Genomic DNA, 13,109 nt, shown 5'->3' on the forward strand with positions numbered 1-13,109 from the left:
GAACACTAAAATAACACATCCTAGATCTGAATGAATGAAATATTCATGTTAAATACTTTTTTCTTTACATAGTTGAATGTGCTGACAACAAAATCACACAAAAATGATCAATGGAAATGAAATGTATCAACCCATGGAGGTCTGGATTTGGAGTGTCACTCAAAATTAAAGTGGAAAACCACACTACAGGCTGATCCAACTTTGATGTAATGTCCTTAAAACAAGTCAAAATGAGCCTCAGTAGTGTGTGTGGCCTCCACGTGCCTGTATGACCTCCCTACAATGCCTGGGCATGCTCCTGATGAGGTGGCGGATGGTCTCCTGAGGGATCTCCTCCCACACCTGGACTAAAGCATCTGCCAACTCCTGGACAGTCTGTGGTGCAACGTGGCGTTGGTGGATGGAGCGAGACATGATGTCCCAGATGTGCTCAATTGGATTCAGGTCTGGGGAACGGGCGAGCCAGTCCATAGCATCAATGCCTTCCTCTTGCAGGAACTGCTGACACACTCCAGCCACATGAGGTCTAGAATTGCTTGCATTAGGAGGAACCCAGGGCCAACCGCACCAGCATATGGTCTCACAAGGGGTCTGAGGATCTCATCTCGGTACCTAGTGGCAGTCAGGTTACCTCTGGCGAGCACATGGAGGGCTGTACTGCCCCCCAAAGAAATGCCACCCCACACCATGACTGACCCACCGCCAAACCGGTCATGCTGGAGGATGTTGCAGGCAGCAGAACGTTCTCCACGGCGTCTCCAGACTCTGTCACGTCTGCCACGTACTCAGTGTGAACCTGCTTTCATCTGTGAAGAGCACAGGGCGCCAGTGGCGAATTTGCCAATCTTGGTGTTCTCTGGCAAATGCCAAACGTCCTGCACGGTGTTGGGCTGTAAGCACAACCCCCACCTGTGGACGTCGGGCCCTCATACCACCCTCATGGAGTCTGTTTCTGACCGTTTGAGCATTTTGCAGGGCTCTGGCAGTGCTCCTCCTGCTCCTCCTTGCACAAAGGCGGAGGTAGCGGTTCTGCTGCTGGGTTGTTGCCCTCCTACAGCCTCCTCCACGTCTCCTGATGTACTGGCCTGTCTCCTGGTAGCGTGTCCATGCTCTGGACACTACGCTGACAGACACAGCAAACCTTCTTGCCACAGCTCGCATTGATGTGCCATCCTGGATGAGCTGCACTACCTGAGCCACTTGTGTGGGTTGTAGACTCCATCTCATGCTACCACCAGAGTAAAAGCACCGCCAGCATTCAAAAGTGACCAAAACATCAGCCAGGAAGCATAGGAACTGAGAAGTGGTCTGTGGTTACCACCTGCAGAACCACTCCTTTATTGGGGGTGTCTTGCTAATTGCCTATAATTTCCACCTGTTGTCTATTCCATTTTGCACAACAGCATGTGAAATTTATTGTCAATCAGTGTTGCTTCCTAAGTGGACAGTTTGATTTCACAGAAGTGTGATTGACTTGGAGTTACATTGTGTTGTTTAAGTGTTCCCTTCATTTTTTTGAGCAGTGTAGCTACAGAAATCATCGAAATAAAGGACATAGAATGCCCACCCAAATCAAACCCTGACCAAACCAAAATAGAGACATAAAAAGGCTCTCTCAGGTCAGGGCGTGACATCTTCATTGTAATCAGAGGGCTGATATGAATACTATGCATACCAGTCTCTCTTGGCTAAGAGTTGAGGAGAGACTGACTTCATCTCTTCTTCTTTTTATAAGAATCAATGTGTTGAAAATTTGAAATTGTTTGCAGTCAACTTACGCACAGCTCTGACAGACACACTTACCCCACCAGACTTGCCACCAGGGGTCCTTTTCGTAGTCCCCAAAACCAGAACAAATTCAAGAAAGCGTACAGTATTTTATAGAGCCATTATTGCATGGAACTCCCTTCCATCTCTCATGTTGCTCAAATTAACTGCAAACCTGGTTTAAAAAAACAGATAAAGCAACGCCTCACAGCACAACACCTCTCCCCAATTTGACCTAGATATTTAGTATGTATATATTGATATGTACGTAGGTTATGTGTTCCGTTTTGACATTTCTGCAGTTCTGTTCTTGTCTATTAATGTCCTGTATTATTTCATGTTTCATGTTCTGTGTGGATCCCAGGAAGAGTAGCTGCGGCTTTCCCAACAACTAATGGGGATCCTAATAAAATACCAAATACATCCCTGGTCACCCTTACTGCCTCTGATCTGGTGGTCTCCCCAAGATGCAAATGCTTTGTTTACAAATTATGTCTGAATGTTGGAGTGTGCCCCTGGCTATCCATATATTTTTTTAAATAAATACAATCATGCCGTCTGGTTTGTTTAATATCAGGAATTTAAATTATTTATACTTTTTCTTTTAAGCGTATTTTAGCAAATACATTTACATGTCATACTTAAATATATTTGAAACCAAGTGCTTTTAGAATTTCAACTCAAAGGGTATTTTACTGGCTGACTTTCACTTTTACTCAGCTTTTTCCCCCACTGCGCTTATTAGTGTAATTTTGTAAATGCCGGATCTCTATAGCAAGCCACATCATTCATTCAGCCAGTGTCATCATAGCGCTTGATGGTTTTTGCGACTGCGCTTGAAGAAGCTTTCAAAGTTAAAAGGTAAGTTTATAACAATACTTTCCATTGCTGCCAGACAATGACAGGATTGCCTGGGTGAGGCTGAAACGGGTCCGGAGGAGGCAAAGAGATGGTGGGGATAATGGGTGCAGGATCAGCCATCCTCGTCACCAATGTTGTGTTGGAAGAACGACATTTTGTTCCTTATAAACAGCTCCGGTTTATCAGCTGTCACTCTAAAATGCTCACGTTCCCCACCTAGCATAACAACAATGTTTAGCCAAAATACGGTGGCCCTTCAGGATAGCAATCCGGTGAGTAAAAAGAGACAATATAACGAACATAACAAAATGACTTTTTTCAAATGTGGAAAGGGGGCCCTTGGGAAAAAATATTGAGAATCACTTCTTAGTATTCCCAGACTTGAGCAGGAAACTCTCCACAGCTCCAACCATGCTTGCACCATGCATACTTTAGTTACAGAAAACTGTGCCACATAAAAATATGGTATACACTCAATAGTACACACTCTTTAAGACATGTACCCTATATGAGGCCCACGCATTAGTCTCTCGCTCTCTCTCTTGCTCTCTCTCATGCAGCTCATCCCAGAGCCCTGATTAAGTTCCCAGAGACGAGATAATGAAGGCTTTGCCTGTTTGTTGGATTAATCACTGTCATTATGCAGCAGTGCTGTTTTTTAGCTGACTCTGACACTAAGGGATATCACTTTTACCCTTGTGCTGAAAATGACCTTTTAGTCCCATGTATTCACTCTCCATGAAACAGAATCCATGTTGTGAGAACTTTGACCATATTATTAATAGAGGGTTCATATAATTGTACTGTAGCACTCTGGGCCTACAATGAGCATTGCCCCAGTGAACACATCCCTGTGAGGATTGAACTACTGTTATCTTAAATGCTTCCTCTTCTTGATTATAGCATTGCGCTCAAACTCCCATGAAAAACTTGCCAGGACAGGAAGCAGTAAAGCACTGTGACAGTGAGAATACACAGAGCTCTGTTCAGTGTCCGTGTTTTAGATATTCGAGTACAATCATCTGACGTATTCTAAATGTACACACGTGGATCCCAAGTTGATGTAGAGTGCATGTCCGAGAAATGGAATGAAAGACTGGATGAAGCCAGACCGACGTTAGATGACACCATGACCAGCATCGTGATGGAGGGAAACACTTTGGCACCATGTTCATTATGTCATCATCATCTCTGTCTTCTTCATGGGACAAGATGCCCCCATGCAGCATCTGGTTCCCACATGTTACCTGGCCCAGGGCTCATCCATCAGTCTAGAGGGCTTCTGGGCTCCAGCTCCTAGTCAGCACCATCACACACACACACACACACACACGGGTGCACACTCAGCAGAGAGATTGAGGGGTTTACCTCAGTTTAGTAGAATCAGTACATCACTAACATCGTTTATTATTTAAGTCTTGAGAAGTGAGGATGTGAGAGATGAGAGACTGGGGATTTAAGGGACAAGTATGAAAGTTGAAAGATCCGTGGAGCTTTCATGAACCATATGAGAGAAGGCGTGAGTGCACATTGATCACACTGGTGAAAAACTGAGTGCTGTGATAGAAGATGGAAGAAAAAATAAAGAGTGAACACGTGTCTGGGATAGAGAGTGTGATAGATGGGGGAGATAGAGAGGGTTACGGGTATATCAGAGGCTGATAAAGATATGAGACTCTTTGATGCCTTAAAGATCCAAACTGAAAGACTGATTGGACTTCTGGTCACATGGGATGTCAGTGAGTTCTGTGACACGTAGAGCTGTGATCCAATTGAAATGTGACCCCCAGTGTTTCAGCCCCACTCTGGCCTCTATTAACCCCCAGGGGGAGACTGACCCGTCTCTGTGACCCCTGACATGACCCCGCACTAGGGGGCTAGGGATGCTGGCTAACACTCACCTGGTTCTCATTACAGATCAATCATAAAGCAGACAGAGTCAGAGGCTCCCACGCTTATTTATACACAGAGGGGAGGAAGGGTTGGTTTTAACTGTGTGTGCTGTTAGTTAGTTTGTCCACAGTAGCTAACTTGTACTAAGTGCCACATAGGTTAAAAGAAATACATTTGATGACTTCTTCATAGTCATAATTATCTATAAGTAAACTAAGGCCAGAATGTAACATTCAGCTCTTTGAGCCCTCTATCCTGCGACCAGGCCATGCATATAGATGGGCTGTGTGTCGTTTCCCATTACTCTGACCTGGTGTGAGTCAGGTAGATGTCAGGTTAGTCCAATCTGGGCCTGTATTTAGTTACTTACCCTGGCTTTCTTTGTGTGTACCTGACATGTGCTCAGAGAGTAGGCTCCAGATGGAGAGGTGACATATGAATGTAAATGGGTATGGGTATACACTCTAATGTATGCTTGAGTCATAGACACTGTGTACTCCTGTATTTGATCTGTCCATCTGCACTGCGGAAGACCATCTGTGAGGTAAAGTCTGAAGGAATATCAGGTGACTCTGATACAGGAGCACATTTTGTCCTCTCAGAGTTGTTATTCCAAAATAGGCATAAGACTGCAACATGTAAAGTGTTGGTCCCATGTTTCATGAGCTGATATACAATATCCTAGAAATGTTCCATAAGCACAATCTCTGAAATTGGGTGCACAAATTTGTATACATCCCTGTTAGTGAGCATTTCTCCTTTGCCAATATAATCTATCCACCTGACAGGTGTGGCATATCAACAAGCTGATTAAAACAGCATGATCATTATACAGGTGCACCTTGAGCTGGGGACAATAAAAGGCCTCTGTAAAATGTGCAGTTTTGTCACACAACACAATGCCACAGATGTCTCAAGTCTTAAGAGTGTGCAATTTGCATGCTGACTGCGGGAATGTCCACCAGAGCTGTTGCCAGAGAATTGAATGTTAATTTCTCTTCCGCCTCCAACATAATTTTAGAGAATTTGGCAGTATGTACAATCGGCCTCAAACGGAAACCACGTGAAACCACGCCAGCCCAGCATCTCTACATCCAGCTTCTTCACCAGCGAGATGGTCTGAGACGAGCCACCCAGACAGCTGATGAAACTGTGGGTTTGCACAACCGAAGAATGTCTGCACAAAAGCTCATCTGCGTGCTCATCGTCCTCAACTTCAGTGGGCAAATACTCATCTTCAATGTCCACTGGCACGCTGGAGAAGTGTATTTTTCATGGATGAATCCCGGTTTCAGCTGTACCAGGCAAATCGCAGTATGTATGGCGTCGTGTGGGCGAACGGTTTCCTGATGTGCCCCATGGTGCCGGTGAGGTTATGGTAGGGGCAGGCATAAGCTACGGACAACTAACACAATTGTATTTTATCGATGGCAATTTGAATGCACAAGATCTTGAGGCCCATTGTTGTGCCATTCATCCGCCATCACCTCATGTTTCAGCATGTAAATGCACAGCCCCATATCGCAAGGATCTGTACACAATTACTGAAATCTGAAAATGTGCCAGTTCTTCCAGACATGTCACCCATTGAGCAAGTTTGCGATGCTCTGCATTAGGGCAGTGGCAATCATGACATTTCTTCAGCCGGCGATTGTCAAGCGAATTGTCCCCCCTCCCTGGCGAATTGTCTCCCCCTCCCTGGCTCTCAAAGGCGCCAGGCTCCCCAGCATTACGCACTCCTCCCACCATCATTACGCACACCTGCCTTCCCCTGTCACGCGCTTCAACAATTATTGCACTCACATGGACTCAATCACCTGTGTGATTACTTCCCCTATACAGGAAGTTCACATACACCTCAGCCAAATACATTTAAACTCAGTTTTCCACAATTCCTGACATTTAATCCTTGTAAAAAATATCCCTGTTATAGGTCAGTTAGGATCACCACTTTATTTAAAGAATGTGAAATATTAGAAGAATAGTAGAGAGAATTATTTATTTGGTAGCATTGCCTTTAAATTGTTTAACTTGGGTCAAACGTTTCGGGTAGCCTCCAACAAGTTTCCCACAATAAGTTGGTTGAATTTTGTAGAGTCAAGTTTGTAGGCCTCCTTGCTCGAACACGCTTTTTCAGTTCTGCCCACAGATTTTCTATGGGAATGAGGTCAGGGCTTTGTGATGGCCACTCCAATGCCTTGACTTTGTTGTCCTTAAGCCATTTTGCCACAACTTTTGAAGTATGCTTGGGGTCATTGTCCATTTTGGAAGAACCATTTGCGGCCAAGCTTTAACTTTCTGACCAATGTCTTGAGATGTTGCTCCAATATACAGTGCCTTGCGAAAGTATTCGGCCCCCTTGAACTTTGCGACCTTTTGCCACATTTCAGGCTTCAAACATAAAGATATAAAACTGTATTTTTTTGTGAAGAATCAACAACAAGTGGCTCGAGCTGTTTTGCAAGGAGGAATGGGAAAAAATGTCAGTCTCTCAATGTGCAAAACTGATAGAGACATACCCCAAGCGACTTACAGCTGTAATCGCAGCAAAAGGTGGCGCTACAAAGTATTAACTTAAGGGGGCTGAATAATTTTGCACGCCCAATTTTTCAGTTTTTGATTTGTTAAAAAAGTTTGAAATATCCAATAAATGTCGTTCCACTTCATGATTGTGTCCCACTTGTTGTTGATTCTTCACACAAAAATACAGTTTTATATCTTTATGTTTGAAGCCTGAAATGTGGCAAAAGGTCACAAAGTTCAAGGGGGCCGAATACTTTTGCAAGGCACTGTATCAACATAATTGTTTTTCCTCATGATGCCATCTATTTTGTGAAGTGCACCAGCCCATGCAGAGCAAGGGGAACAACTACTAGAAGGCTCAGAGCGAGTGAAGTTTGAAACGCTATTAGTGAGCGCTAACTAGCTAGCCATTTCACTTCGGTTACACCAGCCTCATCTCGGGAGTTGATAGGCTTGAAGTCATAAACAGCGCAATGCTTGATGCACAACGAAGAGCTGCTGGCAAAATGCACAAAAGTGCTGTTTGAATGAATGTTTACACGCCTGCTTCTGCCTACCACCGCTCAGTCAGATACTTAGATACTTGTATGCTTGTATGCTCAGTCAGATTATATGCAATGCAGGACATGCTAGATAATATCTAGTAATATCATCAACCATGTGTAGTTAACTAGTGATTATGATTGATTGTTTTTTATAAGATTCGTTTAATGCTAGCTAGCAACTTACCTTGGCTTACTGCATTCGCGTAACAGGCAGTCTTCTTGTGGAGTGCAACGAGAGAGAGGCAGGTCGTTCTTGCGTTGGACTAGTTAACTGTAAGGTTGCAAGATTGGATCCCCCAAGCTGACAAGGTGAAAATCTGTCGTTCTGCCCCTGAACAAAGCAGTTAATCCACCATTCCTAGGCCGTCATTGAAAATAAGAATGTGTTCTTAACTGAATTGCCTAGTTAAATAAAGGTATAAAAAAAATATATATATATATATATCATAGGCTATCGGCGCCATTTTCATAGCTTGGAGAAGCCTAACTACCATGACTAAACGGTCATGTGGAATTTGACTGCCATCATGACTCGCGACCTCCGGTTTGGCTGTAATATGGTCACCGTACAGCCCTATTCTTAATTGACATGTATGACAGCATGTTTCAGTCCCACCAATATCCAGCAATTTTGCACAGACATTGAAAAGGAGTGGGACAACATTCCATAGGCCACAATCAACAGCCTGTTCAACTCTATGTGAAGGAGATGTGTCGCGCTGCCTGAGGGAAATGGTGGTCACACCAGATACTGACTGGGTTTCTGATCCACACCGCAACCATTTTTTTACGGTATCTGTGACCAAGAGATGTATATGTATTCCCAATCATGTGGAATCCATAGATTAGGGCCTAATGTATTGATTTAAATTGACTGATTTCCATATATGAAGTGTAACAAGCCCCCCCAAAAAACTAAACTAAAATGATTGTACTGTTTACAATACATAGCCTACCGCATATTACGCAATGCAGAAAACAACATGGATTTAAGATGTCTTTGTTATATAATTATAGACTATCCCCCAAAGGAAATACATTCTAGTAATCACCTTTGAGTGTGGCCTATATTATTATGCATACTAGATGGACTGTTATCATATTCTACACTCCAAGCGTTCTATACATGAGTATGGGAGAGAAAGTATAGGCATATGAGATGCTGTTGGTTCATTGATTGTGCAGGGCAGCTTACAGAGTTAGCCTACAATTATAGTGAATTTGTATTTGAATAGCACTTCTTATATTTTCAGAATTAATAGGCTGACACTTTACCTTTAACTACAGAATATCTCACCACCGTGTGTTTCAATCTCCTCTCTCTCCTTCATTCCTTTCTGGAGTGTGCATAGAGAGGTTGTCAACAATTTAATGAAATACAGTATGTTTTGTTGTGAAAACATGCTACTACTGATGTTTCCCAAAGCACTGGGTAGCTGCAGGAACAGGATTGCAGAGCCCATGGCATACAGAGCTTGGGCAGAATATGACCTGCCATGAAGCGAGATGCTGCATGCTCTTCAAAACTGAAGGAAAGCGGCCTCCATTCACTATTCGAGTGCATACATATGACATGTCCATTTTCCCCTGCCCCTGTTCCTGCCCATTTGATAATGGGCCATTCTAAATCAAAACTAATTTGACACATAAGTAAAGACAAGATTAAATTTAGAATAGTCTGATGGGTGAAAATATGATCAGTTGATGAGAGAACAGCATATAATAGAGAAATTGCGCAAAAGTCGTAAAAAATATCTGCCATTTGCCAGAATTGCCAGATGGACAATCTGCCCCTGGTGATGAGGGAGGAGTGCTCTTCTCAAATGGAACAAGGCTGCATGGTGCATCGTCCAGAAACATACATCTATTTTCCATGAAGGCAGATGAAACATTTTTATCAAAAGCAATAACTTTTGCATGTGAAAACACTGACTCCTACTTATTACTCCAGGTGCTTAATAACATCACTTTTGTTTTGGGCCAACTTCTCCTTGGGCTTTGAGTTGGGCACCTGGCTCACGCCTGGGAGGCATTCCAAATCCAAAACAAATGCAATCAACTTTAATCCGATGCAATATGCCTATCCGGATGCCGGGCCAGGTTAATCGAATCCCCTCATTGAGGGAATGAGTATTAATTAGGAACCTGATCCACACTCCCCACACCTGAGGAGCATTGGGCAGCTCAAAGGCAGTTCCCAAACAATGTTCTGGAGATTCAAGCCAGCAAAGACTCTACGCCTCTACGCAGACAACACCATTCTGTTTACATCTGGCCCTTCTTTGGACACTGTGTTAACTAACCTGTGTTAACTAACCACAACGATCTCCAAGGTGGCATAGCAGTTCAGACGTCTTTTGTCCTCGTCTTGTCGTGTCCTGTATATATATATATTTACAACTTTTTCACATACATTTTATTTTTATTTTCCATCAACTCATCTTCAAAACACTCTCCTGCAACCCGCCTCACCAATGTATATTTATAAAAAAGTATTATTTACCTCAGATCTGTAATCCTCCAAGAAGCTAGCCAGAAACTCCAGGAGGCTGGCCTGAAACTAGCCAGTAGCTAATCCAGAAGCTAGTTCAGAAGCTAGTTGGCTCCTTTACTGGCAAGTCGTTGGTGTTCAGCTAACCACGGTTTGTGGTCATCGGCTATCCTTTGGCTCGAAAGTCTATCGCCAGTTCTGTACGGCGCAGCGCGGCTCGGAGCGGAGCATACCGGACCAATTTTTCTCTCCATGTCCCTGGATTTCGACTGCTCTCTGGACATTCATGCCCGGATCTCACAGCTAGCTAGCTGCTATCCGTGTGACTATCGGCCTTCGTCGATTCCGGAGCAAACATCAATTGTTCCGGAGCTAGCAAGCTCCGTCAATCACTCCTGAGTTCCATCAATCGCACCTGGGCTGCAGTCGCCTATCCGGACCCGTTTTGCTGCCTTCGCGGAGCCCCACCGGGCCTTCACAACTGGACTGCCGACGTTATCTACCCGAAGGAGTTATTCGGCTGGCTCCTCCGTCGCGACGTTACCTGAACGCCCATCTGCGGCCTGCTAACCTTCAATTTTTTTTATTTTTTATTATTATTATTATTATGTTTTCTTCTTGGGCCTCTATAACTATATCTATTGTTTTTATTTTTGTTGTTGTTGTGTGATTTGGATTGATCCCCTCTACCACACGGAACCCCACTAATCTACTGACGGAGCGCAGGAGGTGGCTAACAACAGACCTCCATCCTATGCTAGCTTGCTACCGATGCCCTGGCTAGCTGTCTAAATCACCAACCAACCTCTCCACTCACCGGACCCTTTTGATCACTCGACTAAGCATGCCTCTCCTTAATGTCAATATGTCTTGTCCATTTCTGTTCTGGTTAGTGTTTATTGGCTTATTTCACTGTAGAGCCTCTAGTCCTGCTCACTATACCTTATCCAACCTATTAGTTCCACCACCCACACATGCAATGACATCTCCTGGTTTCAACGATGTTTCTAGAGACAATATCTCTCTCTTCATCACTCAATACCTAGGTTTACCTCCACTGTATTCACATCCTACCATACATTTGTCTGTACATTATACCTTGATGCTATTTTATCGCCCCCAGAAACCTCCTTTTACTCTATGTTCCAGACGTTCTAGACGACCAATTCTCATAGCTTTTAGCCGTACCCTTATTCTACTCCTCCTATGTTCCTCTGGCGATGTAGAGGTGAATCCAGGCCCTGCAGTGCCTAGCTCCACTCCTATTCCCCAGGCGCTCTCTTTTGACGACTTCTGTAACCGTAATAGCCTTGGTTTCATGCATGTTAACATTAGAAGCCTCCTCCCTAAGTTTGTTCTATTCACTGCTTTAGCACACTCTGCCAACCCGGATGTTCTAGCTGTGTCTGAATCCTGGCTTAGGAAGACCACCAAAAACTCAGACATTTTAATTCCAAACTACAACATTTTCAGACAAGATAGAACTGCCAAAGGGGGCGGTGTTGCAATCTACTGCAAAGATAGCCTGCAGAGTTCTGTCCTACTATCCAGGTCTGTACCCAAACAATTTGAACTTCTACTTTTAAAAATCCACCTCTCTAAAAACAAGTCTCTCACCGTTGCCGCCTGCTATAGACCACCCTCTGCCCCCAGCTGTGCTCTGGACACCATATGTGAACTGATTGCCCCCCATCTATCTTCAGAGTTCGTGCTGCTAGGCGACCTAAACTGGAACATGCTTAACACCCAGCCATCCTACAATCTAAACTTGATGCCCTCAATCTCACACAAATAATCAATGAACCTACCAGGTACCTCCCCAAAACCTTAAACACGGGCACCCTCATAGATATCATCCTAACCAACTTCCCCTCTAAATACACCTCTGCTGTCTTCAACCAAGATCTCAGCGATCACTGCCTCATTGCCTGCATCCGTAATGGGTCAGCGGTCAAACGACCTCCACTCATCACTGTAAAACGCTCCCTGAAACACTTCTGCGAGCAGGCCTTTCTAATCGACCTGGCCGGGGTATCCTGGAAGGATATTGATCTCATCCCGTCAGTAGAGGATGCCTGGATATTTTTTAAAAATGCCTTCCTAACCATCTTAAATAAACATGCCCCATTTAAGAAATTTAGAACCAGGAACAGATATAGCCCTTGGTTCTCCCCAGACCTGACTGCCCTTAACCAACACAAAAACATCCTATGGCGTTCTGCATTAGCATCGAACAGCCCCCGTGATATGCAGCTGTTCAGGGAAGCTAGAAATCATTATACACAGGCAGTTAGAAAAGCCAAGGCTAGCTTTTTCAAGCAGAAATTTGCTTCCTGCAACACTAACTCAAAAAAGTTCTGGGACAATAAGCATTTTTCTACGGCTGGCAATGCTTTCCACCTGGCTACTCCTACCCCGGACAACAGCACTGCACCCCCAACAGCAACTCGCCCAAGCCTTCCCCATTTCTCCTTCTCCCAAATCCATTCAGCTGATGTTCTGAAAGAGCTGCAAAATCTGGACCCCTACAAATCAGCCGGGCTAGACAATCTGGACCCTTTCTTTCTAAAATTATCTGCCGAAATTGTTGCCACCCCTATTACTAGCCTGTTCAACCTCTCTTTCGTGTCGTCTGAGATTCCCAAAGATTGGAAAGCAGCTGCGGTCATCCCCCTCTTCAAAGGGGGGGACACTCTTGACCCAAACTGCTACAGACCTATATCTATCCTACCGTGCCTTTCTAAGGTCTTCGAAAGCCAAGTCAACAAACAGATTACCGACCATTTCGAATCTCACCATACCTTCTCTGCTATGCAATCCGGTTTCAGAGCTGGTCATGGGTGCACCTCAGCCACGCTCAAGGTCCTAAACGATATCTTAACCGCCATCGATAAGAAACATTACTGTGCAGCCGTATTCATTGATCTGGCCAAGGCTTTCGACTCTGTCAATCACCATATCCTCATCGGCAGACTCGACACTCTTGGTTTCTCAAATGATTGCCTCGCCTGGTTCACCAACTACTTCTC

The sequence above is a fragment of the Oncorhynchus kisutch genome, linkage group LG5, assembly GCF_002021735.2.
Source record: "Oncorhynchus kisutch isolate 150728-3 linkage group LG5, Okis_V2, whole genome shotgun sequence".
Taxonomy (NCBI): Eukaryota; Metazoa; Chordata; class Actinopteri; order Salmoniformes; family Salmonidae; genus Oncorhynchus; species Oncorhynchus kisutch.